This window comes from Mchenga conophoros, linkage group LG16, assembly GCF_057382185.1.
Source record: "Mchenga conophoros isolate Kocher_MC1m ecotype Shallow Benthic linkage group LG16, M_conophoros_male_GT1.1, whole genome shotgun sequence".
Lineage (NCBI taxonomy): Eukaryota > Metazoa > Chordata > Actinopteri > Cichliformes > Cichlidae > Mchenga > Mchenga conophoros.
In genome coordinates this window covers 913,582-935,030 of record NC_140541.1, presented here as the reverse complement: position 1 = coordinate 935,030, position 21,449 = coordinate 913,582, and the positions used below count along the sequence as shown (strand labels likewise).

Genomic DNA, 21,449 nt, shown 5'->3' with positions numbered 1-21,449 from the left:
TAACAGACTGGATCTGATTTATTATTTATCTGAATGTATGTATTACAAAATAACCAGATTATCTTATTACAAATAAACTTATAAAAAGGTGATATTTTATACAATTGATCAAAGTAAGCCAAACTAGCAGTCCAAACTAAAGTCTAATGCAAAATTAAAATGACAAATGTAGGGCTGTGTAAGTAGTTTCTACTATAAGTTGTACTGTACTGTAATTCTACTACTGTATATTCAACTTGTAATTTAAAGCAAAATGACTGAATGTGAGAGAGCTTAATGACAGGAAAGAAAGAGCAGTGAGAGCAGAGATCTCTCAGAATTCTGTAACAGATAGATCAAGTTCTGGTAACTTGGATTTCTGAAAATTGGATTCTGAAAGGATTCTCAAAACTTGGATTCTCAAATTAGATAGAGCAGTAGAGATAGAGGGATACAAGATGGAATGGCTTTCAAATTAGATAGAGCGGTAGGGATAGAGGGATACAAGATAGAATGGCTTTCAAATTAGATAGAGCAGTAGGGATAGAGGGATACAAGATAGAATGGCTTTCAAATTAGATAGAGCAGTAGGGATAGAGGGATACAAGATAGAATGGCTTTCAAATTAGATAGAGCAGTAGGGATAGAGGGATACAAGATAGAATGGCTTTCAAATTAGATAGAGTTGGGAGAGTGATAGGATAGACAGAATTGCTTATAATGATAGAGAGAGAGAGAGGATCTTCTGCAGCAGGTCACCTGTAAGACACAAAAGGCATGGAATTAGTCATATTTCCAACATGCTTGGATTTACCATATTCTTCAGACTATATGGCACACCTAAAATCCTGTCATTATCTCAAAAACATACAATGTGCCTAGCGTATCGATTCTGGTTATGCTTACTGACCTCAAACGGGATTTCTGTGGTACACAGCGCTCAAAATTCTGTCAAATATTTTAGTAAGACTTCGTAAGCTACAAAGCTGCGCTGCTTGATGTATTGTCAGAGCATTATGGCTACCATAGTCAGGACCCTCGCAGAGTAATTCGTACGGTGCTTCAACATAACATTATGGTGTGTGTACAAGGACCTGGCACGTGCTAAGAGACATGCTTAAGAAGCAGATTTCAAACTGATCAACCCATGAAGAGTTTGATGGATTTGTGGATGAGGAATGAACTGAAAAAGTGAGTGTATTGTTCTGTATTTTATGTGTTACAACTGAACAGTGTTGAGAGTTGTTTGTGAATGACTTGAATAAAGTTTGACTTATCTGACTGTTTGTTTGGCTTAATCTGCCTTAAAAACAGGCTTGTTTATTGACATTATGCCTTATAATCTCAAAAATACAATACATGTAGGGCTTTAAATACTAAAGACTTCTACAGTAAATTATTGGACTGAACAGAATGACAATGTTTAACAAATGATGGTGGAACTGTTATAAGGACATTTTTACATTCTATTAAAACAATAAACTAAGTCTATAAACTCAAACTAAGACGTGCTGCTACAGTAACTTACTGTAAATATTAAATGGTCCAACAAAACCAACACACTGAGGTTACAGCACAGTTTCAGGTCACTCTGTATGAATTTTGGCAAAATGAGAAATTTGGAGACAGCTAGTTTCTACATATTTCAGTCACATTTGGGGCATGTTTGATGCACAGCAATAAGCACTACACTAAATCTATAATAAACTTATCATAGCTGATATAAAGGCCTAATTAGCAAAATTTAGTATGATGATCATTTCTTTGTAGATCATTTCATGATAAAAAGAACAGAAGTGAGTGCTGTATCTGAGCTGTTGCATGTAAGATCTTTGCTGGACATTCCCACATTTCTTAAACAAACAAACAAACATGACTTTCAGACAGTTCATCTTTTGTAAATTAGGCCAGGATTATTTTCAAAAAACAGCCTTGATAAAAATATCAGGCCACTATAAAATGTCTTATGTTCATGTTTTCATCCCACCTATACTTTGCAAGTCATTATGACAAATTACAAAAAGCAGTTTTTAGGCAGTGATTTAAGGGAAGAAGCTTTTGAAATCCACAATGCCCTACCACCAGTGGTCTCAAACTCTGGTCCTTAAGGCCTGGTGTCCAGAAACTTTTCTATGTGTCCCTGTTGCAACACACCTGAATAACATTAGTAGGTCATTAGCAAAACTCTACAGAACCTGACTGCATGCTGAGGTGGTAATTCAGGAATTTGATTCATGTTATAGCAGCTCATGAGTGAATGAACATGATGCAATGAAAGTACTTTTAGAAGTACATTTTTCCAAACACTTAAATTACTTACATTTGAGTAGTCTTAGGGGATGCCACTTCAGCACACAGTCAAATTCTATACTCTCACTAATGACCTACAAATGTTATTCAGGTGTTTTGTAACAGGGACACGTGGAAAAGCTTCAGGACACCGGCACTTGAAGAGTGGAGTTTGAGACCCCTGTCCTATGTGAATATTTAATTGTCCCTAAACTGCTAGTCGTGAGCTGCTCTAATGTGAAACAAACACATATAGTTCTGTAAAGGTTTACAAAGAGACTACTAAGGATCTGGAGACCTCAGAAAACAGAAACCCTCCCAGATGTTGTAGCTGAACATGCAAAAACAAGTTGCCTAATAATATCTCGATGATAACCAAGAGCTGTGCTGACTAACTGCACTAAACTGAATCATCTATAGTGAGAGAAAAACACCAGCATTAAAGTCAAACATGGTGCTGTTACTGTGATGTCCCAGAGTTCCTTTACTACTTCAGGACCTACATCAACTCATCAGGTCCTGGGCTTAAGTTTAATCACACTTAGGATCTGAAGCACACAAGCAAGTCCAATTGAATGAATGAAACAAAACACATGGTGTAAACTAATCAGTCTGGACTTTAATGAAATTAAGATTCTTGGCATGACTTGAAAACCCTATATTGGGCCTTAATTAAGACTTTTTTCTTTTCTTTTTTTGCCTGTCCTGTTTGGATCTAATTATGACAATTCTGAAATTATAGTGGACCAAAATCAACCAGTGATGTAAACCAGTCATTACCAGTTACTGTAAATGCTTGATGGTAATTGTTGCTATCAGGGCATCCACAGCTGGGTATTACAGACCAACATGTTTTTACATTAGACCAGGTTGTTCTGGTTCAAAAATGAAATCATCACTTTAAAACTGCTTTTTGTATTTATCCAGGTCATCCTTGTTAGATGATTTGAAACATGTGAAAAAAGCATAAACAAAATAAATCTGCAAGGAAGAAAGACCTTTCTCAGCACTGTACCGCAGAAAAAACCTTTACTTACCAGACTTGCGACGATCAGATCAGTATCCTAGAGAAAGGAAACAACACATCAGATCACTGTTTAATGACTTAGACTGTTGAACCTCTTCGCACACAATCCAATTTACTGTGACATGAAATAACTAGTAAAATCCTCAATTTCTTCAAGCCTTTATGAACTCACTGTAGTCTAAAGAGGACAAACTTCAGTTACAGAGTCTCACATGGTGATAACATGTGTAATAAAGGCATGCATACTACAGAAGTGCAAAAAAGAGGCACCAATATTTGTTGGTACAGATTATGGCTTTTTAGCTCCATCATTTTCTATCACAAGACAGTGCTTAATAAAGTGTGAAAAAACCACAACTGTTAGAATCAACGGAAAACCTCATTAGGTTTTAGTTCTGATCTGAATATGTAAATCCTAAAATACATGTAAATTCTGACATGTTATAGTAACAACAGTGGCACACCATTTTTGCAATTACAAAAATTATAATAAAGAGTCCTTCCATTGTACCTGTTGGCAGGAATCTTTTTGTATTTTTCAATATTTCCCTTTTATATAAAATTTTAAACACATTGTATCAAGCAAATTATTAAGAAACTGATTTAAACTTATTGTATATAAATTACACACAGGCTTTAACATACACAACATTGCCTACTCACAACTCTGGTCCTCTGAGTTTTTTATTATTGCTTAAATGTTTAACCTACCACTTCTGTTCACTCAGGCAAAAATACTTCTATAGTGGTCTGACTTTAATGTAATACATAAGCAGAATATGAGTGAAGATATAAATCAACAACTGTGGTGCTCTGCTACGTAAATCCACAAACAAACGGAGAACACAAACAACTGTATAAAAACAGTTGTTTGTGTTCAAACATAAAAATCAGACACAAATGGCCTGTTAAACTTCAGGGACAGTCAGAGGTCATGTGTGGGGCCTTTGCTGCTACAAGGTATAAATTCTGACCATTTGATTTTGCCCATAAATAAATGGTAATGTCACAAAAACCAAACTACGTTAGGTAAGTTGCTAAACATGTTACACAGTGACAATGTCATATTACTGCAGTTACAATTGCTGCTTACTTACCAGCAAACGCAAAACCAAAGTTCTGTTTCACTCTGTAACAAAAGAACAAAAATACAGAATCAGACAACTAAAATCAGCATCAGAGTCAATACTGCATCACAATCTGTAGTGAAAAAAAAAATCTGTTAAATTCTTTGTTTACAACAGCTTTACTATAAACACCCCATCTTCTCTTTCTGCACCTTATTAAAGATTTCTGTCTTTATTAAGGTGATGTGTCGTTTTATCGATCTGCAATAAGCCACAGAAATTCCTCATTAACGTAAAGCTCTAATACTTTGGTGCTATTACATAACACATCAGATACCACAAGCAAGGATTTGCTCGCACTGCACACTTGATCAAATGATAACATCACAGTTTCAAAGCATGCAACAATCACAAATAATACTTGATACTATAAATGCTTGATGGTAGTTCTTCGTATCAGGGCTTCCACAGCTGGGTATTAGAGACCAGCATGTTCTCACATTAGAACAGATAGCTCTGGTTTGGTTTTCTCTGCTTCATACGTGAAATCATCACTTTAAAATGCTTTTTTGTATTTATTCATATCATCCCTGTTAGATGATTTGAAACATGTGACAAAAAAGCATGAACAAAATAAATCTGCAAGGAAGAAAGACTTTTCCCAGCACTGTACCTCAGACAAAATGAACTCACTTTAGTCTAAAGAGGGCAACATTTAATTGCAGAGTCTCAAATGGCCTTAACATGTGTAATAAAAACAATAATTACTACAGAAATGCTTTGATAAGCCTTTAAAATTAAAATTAGACATAAATGGCCTATTAAACTTCAGGGACATTTTTAGGGACACTCAGAGATCTAGTGGGGGGGGGGGGGCTTTACTTCTTATAAATCCTAAATGTGTTTTTGCCCATGAGCAAATGGCAAGATATCACAGAAAGCCAAACTATTGTATATAAATTGCTAAACATGTTACACAATCCCAATTTCATATTGCTTCAGTTACAATCACTGTTTACTTACCAGCGAAGGCAAAACCAAGCTTCTAGTTCACTCTGTGTAACAAAAGACAAAGAGCAAAAATACAGGATCAGAAAACTCAAATCAGCATCAATACTGCATCACTCTCTGTTGTCAAAAAGATTCACTAAACTTCTTTGTTTACTACAGCTGGAATACAAACAACAACTCTCCTCTGTTTTCTTTGGTCTACCTCTCATTTAAGATTGCAATAACACTCATACATGAAAAACTGCACGGTGTATATTTTTAAGGCTTTAATATTTGAGGTGGTCTGCATTCAAATTCTACTTCCTAAAATATTACCAACTGCACATAGTATCATTAAATATGCTGTTATTTTAAAATAAATATCTATGTACCATACTAATAATAATATACTGCCATATTTTATTTATGTGAAGGTGGGCTGTTGTTTATTTCATTAATTTTCCACAAAGTGAGAATTTAAACTGTGCTGCAGATTTAGGTTGGCACAAACAAGCCTTGTTAAACAGTTCTTAAAAATTAAAGTCTACAAATTAGGAGTTCTTATTATTCTTGGGCTATGTCCACATGTACACAGGTACTTTTGAAAATGGACATTTTTCTATCCGTTTGCACCTTTCGTCCACACTTAAACGGCGTTTTCGGTCACTGAAAAACTAAAAACGCTTGCCAGGATATTTTTGAAAACTCCGTTTTTGCATTTATGTGTGGACAGGGACACGGAGAAAACGCAGCGCCTTTTTTGCCGTCACACTGTGCGCCACGTTATTGTTTCAGTGAAATGCATTTCTACAATACGGTTACTGTTAATTGTTCTCTCTGCAGTGTTTAAATGCTTACATATACACACACAGTTACTGTCCCCCCACACATATGACCCTGTTCTGCTTTTATGCCCCATCTTTGTTTGCCATTTCCCACCAAGGCTTCTAGACTTCTGATTGGCCAACATTTCTACACGGTTAGGAATATATCGCCACCTGCTGCTTTGGTATGTTCCTAGCAGAGTTTTCCTTCATTTCTGCATTCATGTGTGGACGGGATTGTTTTTTAAAATGAAAACGTAAAGTCTCAGTTTTCAAAAATACCCGTGTATGTGGGGACATAGCCTATGTTTAATCCTCAGTTTCTCCCCCCCTCCTTTCTCTTAATTAATCCACAAGACCTGCACACACGCGACTCTTTTTCTCCCGTGTTCGGTCAGAGGCGGTAAAATGGCTCCTTTGATCTTGCCGACAGCTGACACTGAATCTAAGATGGCGGTTCGTTAAAAACTTTACAGCATAAAGAATGAGGCTGTTTTAACCAACTGATTTGTGAAGAGAACTAACTGCACCTTATGTAACAGACTGACAAACACGAACACACCAAATGTAATTAATAAAACAACACAATAACCGTGGTTTACCGTCAAATCTTCATTTCACACTGGGCTCATAAGAACGCTAGTCGTTAGCATTGGGTTGTTAGCTTTAGCTCATCAAACACTGCTTTTACATACAAAAATGACAACTTTTCACTAAAAAGCAACCATTGTGTTACTTTAACATGAGTTATACCTCGGCTGGCTTTATAAATCACTAACAAGAACTTGTTACATCGCGCAAACAGAGTATAGACATTTAGAAGAGGAGAGGACAAGCAGAGGAGCAGCACTCACCCAGAGCGGACTCAACGAAGTGTGCAGAAAGGCGGATGTCCGGCAGTCAGGTAAAAGATGAGGCGTTCACGGGTCATAGGAAATTCCAGTATTACACACAATGGGCATTGTAAACATAAAAAATGTAGGTGATTTTTAAATATTTTATACAATATCTATTTGCTAAAAACTAGCAGAACTTTAATTCTATAAGTTAAATAAATATTATTAGAAGGCTCTTCTCCTGAACACCCACACCAAATAGCTGGTGATAGAGTTCACCAGACCTAAAAAAACAAACAAAAAAGACAACCAGTCCAGGACAGTCTGCAAAGATGTTTTAAAGACAATATATATATATATATATATATATATATAAACCTTATCCAGTAAGGATTCCCCTCAAACAAATGACCATAATTTCCTAACCGTAAGGGCTTGAACGGTCATTCTTAATTCTTACACCGTTTTGTTCAGAAGAGAAGAAATGTATAGAAATAGTATGATTAAGCATAAATACTACATTTAGCAGAAATACTATATTAAGCAGAAATCCTATAAAAAGCAGAAATAGTAAATTAAGCACAAATCTTATGAAATAGCAGAAATAGTATGATTTAGCACAATAGTAATAACTTAAACAGACAAAATGGAAAAGCAAAATGGACAGCTGAAAAAATGCTGAACATGCTGAGGGTCCGTCAAATATACTTGTTAAATGAAAAAAATCAGCAAAAAAAAATATAATAGCCACACAATCACAAATATGTACACATAAGGAAACACACATGCACAGAGAGACACACACACAAGATCAAATTCAGTCGGCCAGTCTAAATATATTGAATTTGAATCTTAGAATGAGATCATCCCATTAAAGAAGCTTTCTCTCTCTCTCTCTCTCTCTCTCTCTCTCTCGCTGTCTCACACACACACACACACACACACACACACACACACACACACACACACACAGGGAGAGAGAAGCAAGTTTTCAGTCAAGCAGCCTGTGAGCTGCTGAATTTGAATCCACCAATCAGAGAGGCTGTGTACTTTTTCCCAGCAAAACAGGTGCACGCAGCACAGAGAGAGACACAGGATTTTTGCAGTCTATTTCTCATAGTGAGGACTCCCCTCAAACAAATGACCATAGTTTCCTAACCGTAGGGGCTAGAGCGTTCATTCTTACACCGTTTTGTTCAGAAAAGATGGGGGAATCTTCAAGTGTTGACAATTTATCATTAAAATAGGAATTATTGAAGATATTTGACTTGTAATAGACCATAACTGAATAGAGGTGAAGCAAAAACTGCTTTGACTTGTCCTCAGCTGGCTGGGAAGCCATGGAGGCCTCAATATGCAATTTGTATGTCTCTGATATGTAAATTTGAATATTACAGTTCTCACAGAGGATTGACTCCCTGGGGACCTGCCACAAATATATAGAAATACTATGATTACCCAGAAATACTACATTTAGAAGAAATACTATGTTTTAGCACAAATACTCTGGTTTTGCACAAATATTATAACATAGCAGAAATACAATTCTATAGCAGAAATGCTATATTTAGAAAGAAAAATATAATATAGTAGAAATAGTATGATTTAGCAGAAATACTACAACATGGCATAATAAAAATGATTTAGAACAAATACTATGATTGAGCAGAAGTACTAAGATGTAGTAAAAGTACTTTGATTTAACAGAAATACAATTATGGAGGAGTAATAGTTTAAAATGGGAGAAATATTGATACACACACACATACATACACAGAGCCTAAAGGGAAGAGTATTTGTGTCATGGAGTGTTAACAAGAATGTGAGGTCCATATTAGAAAAGCTGGTAAAATCATAAAAGTTTGCAGAATTGTAATAAATGATGAATATGAATTAGAAGAGATGGGGGAATCTTCAAGTGTTGACAATTTATCATTAAAATATGAATTTTTAGAGATATATGACATGGATGACTTGTTGACTTAGAAGCCACGAATTCCCCAATATGCAAATTTGAATACCTGGAGCCCACATACATGATTGGCTGGCTGGGAAGCTGTGCAGGCCCTGATTTGTGGATTTGAATTCCTCAGCCCTCAGATATGATTGGCTGGCTTAGAAGCCATGAAGGCCCCAATATGCAAATTTGAATGCCTCAGGACACATATATGATTGGCTGGGAAGCCGTGCAGGCCCTGATTTGAAAATTTGAATTTCTCAGTCCTCACAGAGGATTGGCTGCCTGGGGACCTGGCAGAAATATATAGAAATACTATGATTAAGCATAAATACTACATTTAGTAGAAATACTATGTTTTAGCACAAATACTATAAAAAGCAGAAATACTATAATTTAGCAGAAATACTATATTAAGCACAAATCCTATAAAAAGCAGAAATAGGATGATTAAGCATAAACACTACATTTAGTAGAAATACTATGTTTGAGCAAAAATCCTATAAAAAGCAGAAATACTATATTAGGCACAAATCCCATAAAAAGCAGAAATAGTATGATTAAGCATAAATACTACATTTAGTAGAAATACTATGTTTTAGCACAAATAGTATAAAAAGCAGAAATATTGTAATTTAGCAGAAATACTATATTAGGCACAAATCTTATAAAATAGCAGAAATAGTATTATTTAGCACAATAGTAATAAGTTAAACAGAAAAATTGGAAAAGCAAAATGGACAGCTGAAAAAATGCTGAACATGCTGAGGGTCCCTCAAATATACTTGTTAAATGAAAAAATCAGCAAAAAAATGCACAGGGAGAGAGAAGTAAGTTTCTAGGTCAGCCTGGGAGCTGCTGAATTTGAATCCACCAATCAGAGAGCCTGTGTACTTTTTCCCGCCAAAACATGTGCCTCTTTTTACACACGCAGCACAGAGAGGCACAGGATTATTGCAGCCTATTTCTCATAGTGAGGACTCCCCTCAAACAAATGACCATAATTTCCAAACCGTAGGGGCTAGAGCGGTCATTCTTACACCGTTTTGTTCAGAAGAGATGGGGGAATCTTCCAGTGTTTACAATTTATCATTAAAATATGAATTATTAAAGATATTTGACTTCTAATGCACCATAACTGAGTAGAGCGAAGCAAAAACTGCCTTGACTTGCCCTCAAACAACGCTTTGTGACTTGAAATCTATTTGGAGTATCGATATCATTCTTTCACCGTAAGAGACAGCAGGCTTTGGTGAACAATCATGGAAATTTTCAGGTCTCTGTGGAAATCCAACAAAAAGTTATGACGAGAGAAAAAAGTGGTTCATTTCCACAGTTTGAAATCTGAAGAAATCTGAGCGAAGGACGAATTTCCTACCCTCAAACAAGTCCAACTCATTTCAGAACGGTAATAGGTGAGAAAGAAATTCTTGAATTGTGAGCGTCAGGGGTGTCTGAAGATATTCGGGGACAAGCCTCATGTCTTAACTTTGCTTCGTTAAGGAGATATGACGATTCGAATATGCCTCTCATTACAGAAATCCAGCGGTGATTTTGAACAAGCTCTCCATTCACTTTATATGGAGAGTTTTCTGACATTGTGTTGGTCTGAGGAGATTTGCGAAAATTCTATAAATCCCACAACAATGATAGTGACATTTCCTGAAAGCCAGCAAAAATACCTACGTTTTGATGTATAATTTGTGGAAGTTGAGTGAAAATTGAGCAAGTAGCAGGAAGTTGTTCGGACATGAAGAGAAGACTGCAAAACCTTCAGTGACACACTGGAAGCCAAGAGCATAGCAACCATAACAACGCATGTATTTTGTGAAAAATCACAATTTTGCAACTCAAAACTTTAAGAGGCATAAAAGTAAAACAGTAGAAGATTTGAAAAAGCTGAATCATACCTGAATAGCCCAATAATTTGTGAACATTTTAAAATTTGAATGGTTGTTCTAGGTGAAAATATGAGGAAGTAGTTAAGTTTCAAAAACAAGCAAATTTTAGCAGAATTGCAGAAGTTTCCCATTCATTTCAATGGGACAAATTAAAGGAAAAAAGCTTAATATTTTAAAAAGTATAATAGTTAAAAATACCAAAAGTCATAGCAGGAATTAGCAAAAATAGCAGAATAGTTTAAAATTTGAACGGTGAAAATCGGCTGAAAATTGTGGAAGTAGTTTAACGGCGAAAAGTGTACGGAAGCAACTAGAATAATAATAATAAAGAACTAGAAAAATTTGCATTTCCTGCGAAAATGCAGTGTGGATGCTTAAAGCTGAAGCTGTATGCAAAAACTAGCTGAAAAAGCTGAAAAGTTGCAGAAATTGTAAAAACTTTGCAGAAGCAAAAGAAGTTTGCTAAAATGGAATAACTTAGCAGAACTGCAATATCTTAGAGGAAACATAATACTTGGCAGAAATACAATAGCATAGCAGAATTTAGCAGAAATATTGTAACTTACCAGAAACATGATAACTTCTCAAAAATACAAGAATTTAGGAGAAATAGTATAAGATAACAGAAAGAATATATTTAGCCAAAAATACTTAAACATTACAGAAACACTATGATTTAGAAAAATAGTACAACAGAGCAGAAATATTGTGATTTACCAGAGACACTGTGATGAACTATGAATATTGTAATTTTAAATTAAGACTATGTTTTAGCACAAATATTATAATTTGGCAGAAATACTATAATTTAGCACAAATACTATAAAAAGCAGAAATACTATAATTTAGCAGAAATACTATATTAAGCACAAACCCTATAAAAAGCAGAAATACTGTACTATGATTTGGTAGAAAAAACTATAATTAATCAGAAATACTATATTTGGCAGAAATACGGTATTTGGCACAAATCTTATAAAATAGCAGAAATAGTATGATTTAGCACAATAGTAATAACTTAAACAGAAAAATTGGAAAAGCAAAAATGGACAGCTGAAAAAATGATGAACATGCTGAAGGTCCCTCAACTATACTTGTTAAATGAAAAAAATCAGCAAAAAAATCTATAACAGCCACACAATCACAAATATGTACACATAAGAAAACACACATGCACAGAGAGACACACACACAAGATCCAATTCAGTCAACCAGTCTAAATATATTGAATTTGAATCTTAGAATGAGATCATCCCATTAAAAGCCTTTCTCTCTCTCTCTCTCTCTCTCTGTCACACACACACACACACACACACACACACACACACACACACACACAGGGAGAGAAAAGTGAGTTTCTAGGTCAGCCTGGGAGCTGCTGAATTTGAATCCACCAATCAGAGAGCCTGTGCACTCTTTCCCTCCAAAACAGGTACATCCTTTTTACACACGCAGCACAGAGAGACACAGGATCATTGCAGTCTATTTCTCATAATGACGACTCCCCTCAAACAAATGACCATAATTTCCTAACCGTAGGAGCTAGAACGGTCATTCTTACACCGTTTTGTTCAGAAGAGATGGGGGAATCTTCAAGTGTTGACAATTTATCATTAAAATATGAATTTTTAGAGATATATGACACGGATGACTTGTTGACTTAGAAGCCACGAATTCCCCAATATGCAAATTTGAATACCTGGAGCCCACATACATGATTGGCTGGCTGGGAAGCTGTGCAGGCCCTGATTTGTGGATTTGAATTCCTCAGCCCTCAGATATGATTGGCTGGCTTAGAAGCCATGAAGTCCCCAATATGCAAATTTGAATGCCTCAGGACACATATATGATTGGCTGGGAAACCGTGCAGGACCTGATTTGAAAATTTGAATGTCTAAGTCCTCACAGAGGATTGGCTGCCTGGGGACCAGGCAGAAATATATAGAAATACTATGATTAAGCATAAATACTACATTTAGTAGAAATACTATGTTTTAGCACAAATACTATAAAAAGCAGAAATACTATATTAAGCACAAATCCTATAAAAAGCAGAAATACTATATTAAGCACAAATTCTATAAAAAGCAGAAATACTATATTAAGCACAAATTCTATAAAAAGCAGAAATACTATATTAAGCACAAATTCTATAAAAAGCAGAAATACTATATTAAGCACAAATCCTATTAAAAGCAGAAATACTATATTAAGCACAAATCTTATAAAATAGCAGAAACAGTATGATTTAGCACAATAGTAATAAGTTAAACAGAAAAATTGGAAAAGCAAAATGGACAGCTGAAAAAATGCTGAACATGCTGAGGGTCCCTCAAATATACTTGTTAAATGAAAAAATCAGCAAAAAAATGCACAGGGAGAGAGAAGTAAGTTTCTAGGTCAGCCTGGGAGCTGCTGAATTTGAATCCACCAATCAGAGAGCCTGTGTACTTTTTCCCGCCAAAACATGTGCCTCTTTTTACACACGCAGCACAGAGAGGCACAGGATTATTGCAGCCTATTTCTCATAGTGAGGACTCCCCTCAAACAAATGACCATAATTTCCAAACCGTAGGGGCTAGAGCGGTCATTCTTACACCGTTTTGTTCAGAAGAGATGGGGGAATCTTCCAGTGTTTACAATTTATCATTAAAATATGAATTATTAAAGATATTTGACTTCTAATGCACCATAACTGAGTAGAGCGAAGCAAAAACTGCCTTGACTTGCCCTCAAACAACGCTTTGTGACTTGAAATCTATTTGGAGTATCGATATCATTCTTTCACCGTAAGAGACAGCAGGCTTTGGTGAACAATCATGGAAATTTTCAGGTCTCTGTGGAAATCCAACAAAAAGTTATGACGAGAGAAAAAAGTGGTTCATTTCCACAGTTTGAAATCTGAAGAAATCTGAGCGAAGGACGAATTTCCTACCCTCAAACAAGTCCAACTCATTTCAGAACGGTAATAGGTGAGAAAGAAATTCTTGAATTGTGAGCGTCAGGGGTGTCTGAAGATATTCGGGGACAAGCCTCATGTCTTAACTTTGCTTCGTTAAGGAGATATGACGATTCGAATATGCCTCTCATTACAGAAATCCAGCGGTGATTTTGAACAAGCTCTCCATTCACTTTATATGGAGAGTTTTCTGACCTTGTGTTAGTCTGAGGAGATTTGCAAAAATTCTATAAATCCCACAACAATGATGGTGACATTTTCTGAAAGCCAGCAAAAATACCTACGTTTTGATGTATAATTTGTGGAAGTTGAGTGAAAATTGAGCAAGTAGCAGGAAGTTGTTCGGACATGAAGTGAAAATTGCAAAACCTTCAGTGGCACACTGGAAGCCAAGAGCATAGCAACCATAACAACACATGTATTTTGTGAAAAATCACAATTTTGCAACTCAAAACTTTAAGAGGCATAAAAGTAAAACAGTAAAAGATTTGAAAAAGCTGAATCATACCTGAATAGCCCAATAATTTGTGAACATTTTAAAGTTTGAATGGTTGTTCTAGGTGAAAATATGAGGAAGTAGTTAAGTTTCAAAAACAAGCAAATTTTAGCAGAATTGCTGAAGTTTCCCATTCATTTCAATGGGACAAATTAAAGGAAAAAAGTGGAATATTTTAAAAAGTATAATAGTTAAAAATAGCAAAAATCATAGCAGGAAAGAGCAAAAATAGCAGAATAGTTTAAAATTTGAACGGTGAAAATCGGCTGAAAATTGTGGAAGTAGTTTAACGGCGAAAAGTGTACGGAAACACCCGGAATAATAATAATAATAAAGAATAAAGAGAAACAGGAACTCAATAGTGTGGATGCTTAAAGCATCCACACAATAAAGAGAAACAGGAAAACAATAGTGTGGATGCTTAAAGCATCCACACAATAAAGAATAAAGAGAAACAGGAACTCAATAGTGTGGATGCTTAAAGCATCCACACAATAATAATAAAGAATAAAGAGAAACAGGAACTCAATAGTGTGGATGCTTAAGCATCCACACAATAAAGAACTAGAAAAATTTGCATTTCCTGCGAAAATGCAGTGTGGATGCCTTAACGGCTGAAGATCTGCTGAAAAAAGCTGAAAAAGTTGAAACAAAAAAAAAAAAAAGATGCCCTGAGCAGGATTCGAACCTGGCCCTCCTGATCAAAGGGCAGCTATTTAGCTCACTGAGCCAAACACTTTCTCACAAAGAAAAGGTGGAGAGATTGACAATTGTGCTAGCAGAATTTGGGCAAAAAAAAGGGGTGAAAATTCTGCTGAAAAGAGTTCCATCAGCAGAATTTCTGCTGAAAAGAGGTGAATGAGCAGAATTCTGCTGAAAAGAGTTTTTTTCTGAAAACAGCAGAAAAAACTGAAAATTTTGCTGAAAAGAGTTGAATGAGCAGAATTCTGCTGAAAAGAGGTTTTTGCTGAAAAAGAGCTGATAAAGTTTGATAAAGCTGATAAAGAGCAGAAAGAGTTTAGAGTTTGAACTGAGAAAATCGGCTGAAAACTGAGGAAGTAGTTGAAGTCCAAAAAGTGTACGGAAGCAACTAGAAGAATAATAATAAAGAACTAGAAAAATTGCATTTCCTGCGAAAATGCAGTGTGGATGCTTAAAGCTGAAGCTGCATGCAAAAAGTAGCTGAAAAAGCTGAAAAGTTGCAGAAATTGCAAAAACTTTGCAGAAGCAAATAGAACTTTGCGAAAATGTAATAACTTAGCAAAACTGCAATATCTTAGAGGAAACATAATACTTGGCAGAAATACAATAGCATAGCAGAACTTAGCAGAAATATTGTAACTTACCAGAAACTTGATAACTTCTCAAAAATACAAGAATTTAGGAGAAATAGTATAAGATAACAGAAAGAATATATTTAGCCAAAAATACTTAAACATTACAGAAACACTATGATTTAGAAAAATAGTACAACAGAGCAGAAATATTGTGATTTACCAGAGACACTGTGATGAACTATGAATATTGTCATTTTAAATTAAGACTATGTTTTAGCACAAATATTATAATTTGGCAGAAATACTATAATTTAGCAGAATTACTATATTAAGCACAAATCCTATAAAAAGCAGAAATGGTATGATTAAGCATAAATACTACATTTAGTAGAAATACTTTGTTTTAGCACAAATCCCATAAAAAGCAGAAATACTGTACTATGATTTAGTAGAAAAACTATAATTAATCAGAAATACTAAATTTAGCAGAAATACTATATTAAGCACAAATCCTATAAAAAGCAGAAATACTATAATTTAGCAGAAATACTATATTAAAATTAAAAATGCAAAAGACAATAAATGTCCCTAAGGACCTCTGAAGGTTAAACACAAATCCTATAAAAAGCAGAAATACTATATTAGGCACAAACAGTATAAAAAGCAGAAATACTATAATTTAGCAGAAATACTATGTTAGGCACAAATAGTATAAAAAGCAGAAATACAATTATATAGCAGAAATGCTGTATTTAGAAAGAAAAATATAACATAGTAGAAATAGTATGATTTGGCAGAAATACTATATTTAGCACATATACTGTAACATGACAGAAATTCCTCCAATTAGTAGTAATACTTTAACATAACACAAATGTTATGATTTGGCACATAAATCATGATTTGTCAAAAATACTATGATTGAGCAGAAGTACTAAGATGTAGTAAAAGTACTTTGATTTAACAGAAATACAATTATGGAGGAGTAATAGTTTAAAATGGGAGAAATATTGATACACACACACACACATACACAGAGCCTAAAGGGAAGAGTATTTGTGCCATGGAGTGTTAACAAGAATGTGAGGTCCATATTAGAAAAGCTGGTAAAATCATAAAAGTTTTCAGAATTGTAATAAATGATGACAATTCTGCAACTGAAGACTTAAAGAGAGATAAGATTAAAACGGTAGAAGATCTGAAAAAGCTGAATCATACAGGAATAGCCAAATCATTTGAGAACATTTTAAAGTTTGAATGGAGTTTCTAGGTGAAAGTATGAGGCAGTAGTTAAGTTTCAAAGACAAGAAAGTTTTAGCAGAATTGTGGAAGTTTCCCATTCATTTCAATGGGACAAATTAAAGGAAAAAAGTGTAATATTTTAAAAAGTATAATAGTAATAAACACCAAAAGTCATAGAATTAGCAGAAAGAGCAGAACAGTTTAGAGTTTGAACGGAGAAAATCGGCTGAAAACTGAGGGAGTAGTTAAGCGGCAAAAAATGTACGGAAGCAACCAGAATAAAGTATAATAAAGTATAAAGAGAAACAGGATCTCAATAGTGTGGATGCCTGTTCAGGCATCCACACAACTAGAAAAATTTGCATTTCCTGCGAAAATGCTGTGTGGATGGCTTAAGGGCTGAAGATATCTGCTGAAAAAACCTGAAAAAGTTGAAAAAAAAAACCCCCAAAAAATGTTGCCCTTAGCACGATTCGAACCTGGCCCTTCTGGTACTCAAGGAAGGTTCTCATCTCACTGCGCCAAACTCTTTCTCACAAAAGAAGAGGTGGAGAGACTGACAATTGTGCTGAAATGAGCAGAAGAGGCTGAGAATTGTGCTGATAAGAGGTGAATCAGCAGAATTTCTGCTGAAAAGAGTTCAATCATCAGAATTTCTGCTGAAAAGAGTTGAATGAGCAGAATTTCTGCTGAAAAGAGTTGAATGAGCAGAATTTCTGCTTAAAATTGAATGAGCAGAATTTCTGCTTAAAAGAGTTCAATCAGCAGAATTTCTGCTGAAAAGAGTTCAATTAGCAGAATTTCTGCTGAAAATAGTTGAATGAGCGGAATTTCTGCTGAAAATAGTTGAAAATTGCTGAAGAAGCTGAAGAAATCAAAGTCATTGCTTAAAAAGTTTTTGAAATTTTAATAACTTTGCAGAACAATATAAAGTTAACAAAAATGTTATAACAGAAATGCAATAACTTAAAAGAAACAGAACAATTCAGCAGAAATATTGTAGTTTACCAGAAGCTGCAACTTAGCAGTGATGTAATAATTTAAAATAACATAACTTAGCTGAAGCAGTGTAACCTAGCAGAAAAATAAAATTTAGCAGAAAATTTATAGCTTTGCAGAAATATTACAACTTACCAGAACTGGTATAATTTTGCAGAAAGATAACAGATAACAGCTGAAAACGCTGAATTAACCTCAAAGTCACTCGTTTAACTGTGAAAAATTACCAGAAAAGGAAAAAACAAAACAGCCAGCAGATAAACTGATGTGGACCAAAACCAAGGTAAAATTGCAGAGTTTAAAAAATATATATTCTGATTTGCTGAAGTTTTGTGTAAATACCATTTGGCAAGGATAAAAAACATGTTCCAATTCCACATTAAAATTTTCAAAAGCTTCTTTTTTTCAATTAGTTTACAGTTTCCTGATTTGATGATAAATATGGTACCAATCTACAAAATACTATGGAAATGAAGTCCACATTGTGATATATTTCAGGTTTCGAGTCACACAGCTGACCAATCGATGCGCTGTTTAAAGAAACAGGGATCAAATAAAGAACATTGTTGTGGAATAAATTACAGTGAAAAATAATCACTGCCCTGCGTTAGAGACTGACTTATGATGAGGTATTAATTGGGTTAACTTTACCTCTAACAGCTTTTCACATAGTGCTGTTACCAGGGTGAAATTCATCATAAAGTAACTGTAAACAGTAGAATCATTAGCATGAATGTTATGGTTCTACTCTGATCAAAACTCAAGTCAGCTGTGTGACCTGATATAAAATGATAAAGAGGAACACATATAAATGGATGTGACCTTCATGAACTTTTGAAAATGACTTTATATGTCTGACCCATTATCTATATATATATTAGAAGAGATGTGGAAAACCACTGTTAGACCTACTCTATACTAATGTAGTTACTGACACCCCATACTAAGGCAGGATTCATACAAACACACATTATCTTTTCTCTTAAACACTTTTTCACATTTTGAGATTGTGTAATTTCTATAAAGAATACGTGTAATGGTTCAATAGATATAGTTATTTAAATGTCCATAATAATCATATGATCATTTTTGTACATCCTACAATTCAAGATTTAGAGCTGTGTGTCTGTATGAATTCAGCTTGCTATAGTTATAGACTTAGATATATTAATCCACTATTTACCCAAACAAGTTACATTGTTTGGGTAAATAGATTGGGTTTGTTCTACAAAATAATTATTCAACAATAAAAAAAACACAAAAAAAATCTGCACATTAATCCAGAGTTCAGTTTCATATGTCTGATATTGTTTGTTAAATCTGGTGACACAAACACAGTCAATAATTCATTGCTAGCGTGACATGTGGTCCTTTTTGCCTTTGACCAATGATATGCTGGTTACTTGGACCAGTTAAGTATTTGCTGTCACAGAGGAATGTTAACCATAAATCCAAAAGATAAAACTGAAAAAAAAAATATGTTAATTGCAAACATGTTTTTGCTTAGTAAAAGTATTGAAATTACATGGAAACTGTCACCTTAAAGCCTCATTGTGAATATCATCTCAAACAGATGTTTTCCACACAGTTAACAAAGCTCCACCACATCCGATCACTGCATATAAATCTAAAAGAAAACAAAAACAAATAAAAAAAATAAAATTAACACAAGGGAAGACTTTTGATTTAATAACTAAGCTTAAAATAAGTGTTACCTTTGAATATTTGTGGGAAAAATCTGATGCTACCCCAAGAATACAAAGCCACACTGGAAACAATGACAGGCTTGCAGCCCTCTGTCTTCCTGGAGTGAGGTGCCTGATCAGTAGCAGTGGGTTGACAGAGGCCGGTGTCTGTAAGAGTGGTCAAACACTGATACTCTGTCCACTTGAGTAGAGTCTAAGAAGCTGGAATGCAGGCACACTGGACGAGCTTGTTCTAAAAAATACAGAAAAAGGAACATTTTATTTGTGTTAAGGCCTAAAAACTACAAATAAGTTATACAATGAACAATGTTGAAATACCTTATAGGTGCTGCAGGCCACATAACCAGAATCCAGAGCAATCTCACACTCACATGATGGTGAGGAAAGACATGAGCTCTGCAGGGAGGTTTGAATGTCTCAGTTGGGACACTGAAGAACTCAGAAGACAGCAATACCTGCACAGAGAGACAGAGTAGAAAAAGCATAGATTTGTAATCCATAATGTGAATTAAAACTCAAAAAGTGTCAACAAGTATAATCATTTGAGTGTGGAATTATTTATGCAGTAAACAGGATTTTAATTAATTAATTGAATTAAAAACACTGACATTTTTTTTTTATCAAAGATAAATAATCATACCTCTCTCTGCTCTGAGGATCACTGAGCATCTCTGACAGGAAATACAGTTTCCTCAGTATGAGTCATCATTGATGGTCTCAGAGGTGTGTAGTGTGGCAGCATGATGATGGTCTCCAGATCAGGCAGGAGGTCAGGTGATGGGTGTGTCATCTTCTCCATTGAAGACACACTGGTATGGCAGTTCATAACACAGCAGTCTCCTTGTGGCATGTAGTTATCTGTGCAGTCCAGCACTGATGGATCAGGTTTGGCTCAGCAGTTCATGAAGATGGTGTTAAGATGTTGTTGTTTCAGCTGAGGATGGTGAAGTTTGAAGGTTTTCCCACAAAGGAAACAGGACTGTGTGTGCTCTGTCTGAAAAAAATACATCTACAAAACATAAAGTGCTTTTAACACCACCCACCCTCCCCACCCACCCAGCTCAGCCCCGCAAATGTCTATGTAATGCTGGTATGGGGTGTCAGTTGCTAAATCTAATTAGTGCATCAGAAAGCGGGGGCTACACCTAAAACCCCCGCTTTCTGATGTGTTTTTGCAGCTGCTCAGAAAATTCTGACTTGGCCTTTATCCACCCGAACCCAAACCCACCCGGATAAAGGCCAAGTCAAAAAATGGATGCAATAATTTTCCATTTACTTCGAAATCAATTTTTATACAAATTCTGTAAGCTGTAAAAATGTTTTTCTCTACATAATGTTTCATTATATACATCTATGGTAGCGTAAAGATAGTTTAAAACCTTTAAAAAATTTTACCTGTAAAACATGATAAGCAAAACCTCATTCATCCCAAAAACATTTGATTCTACAAAATCTACTATAATCAAGAAAATACAATTGTCTGTATTTATTCATGTGACCACTAATAAATACCTGCATTTATCTGGGATTTATTTATTTACTATTTCATATTTGAAAGCCCTTGGAGGGGAAGATCTTGTTTTTTGAGATACATATGTCACAGTAAAAAAAGTATCAAAAAAGGAGATGACAATTAACATCCATGAAAAAATGCATTTTAAAATAGTAGATTTAGTCATTTAAAACATGAGAATAAAAAATAAATTATGTCTGTTTAATACTTTTTGTAGCATCTTTCAGATCTGAGGTGCATGATAACAGAAGGCAGATGTCCCTGCTCTGCATGAAGTTCAGCCATGATTTGGTGAAATGATTAATAAAATTGCAATGAGAAAGGCAAGGCAAGGCAAGGCAAGGCAAGTTTATTTGTATAGCACAATTCAACAGCAAGGTGATTCAA

At 34.9% G+C, this 21,449-nt stretch overlaps 2 long non-coding RNA genes across 2 annotated transcripts; both read right to left on the bottom strand.

Annotated features, from left to right (window-relative positions):
* Window positions 1-257: 257 nt before the first annotated feature.
* LOC146556039 (uncharacterized) lies at window positions 258-5,418 on the bottom strand. Its single transcript, XR_014888891.1, has 4 exons — window positions 5,386-5,418; window positions 4,393-4,424; window positions 3,306-3,332; window positions 258-738 (listed from the first exon to the last, which is right to left on the bottom strand). It is a non-coding gene; the product is annotated as an uncharacterized LOC146556039 (long non-coding RNA).
* Window positions 5,419-19,725: 14,307 nt separating this feature from the next.
* Window positions 19,726-20,507, bottom strand: LOC146556038 (uncharacterized). Its single transcript, XR_014889056.1, has 3 exons — window positions 20,190-20,507; window positions 19,868-20,004; window positions 19,726-19,781 (listed from the first exon to the last, which is right to left on the bottom strand). It is a non-coding gene; the product is annotated as an uncharacterized LOC146556038 (long non-coding RNA).
* Between the last annotated feature and the right edge of the window lie 942 nt (window positions 20,508-21,449).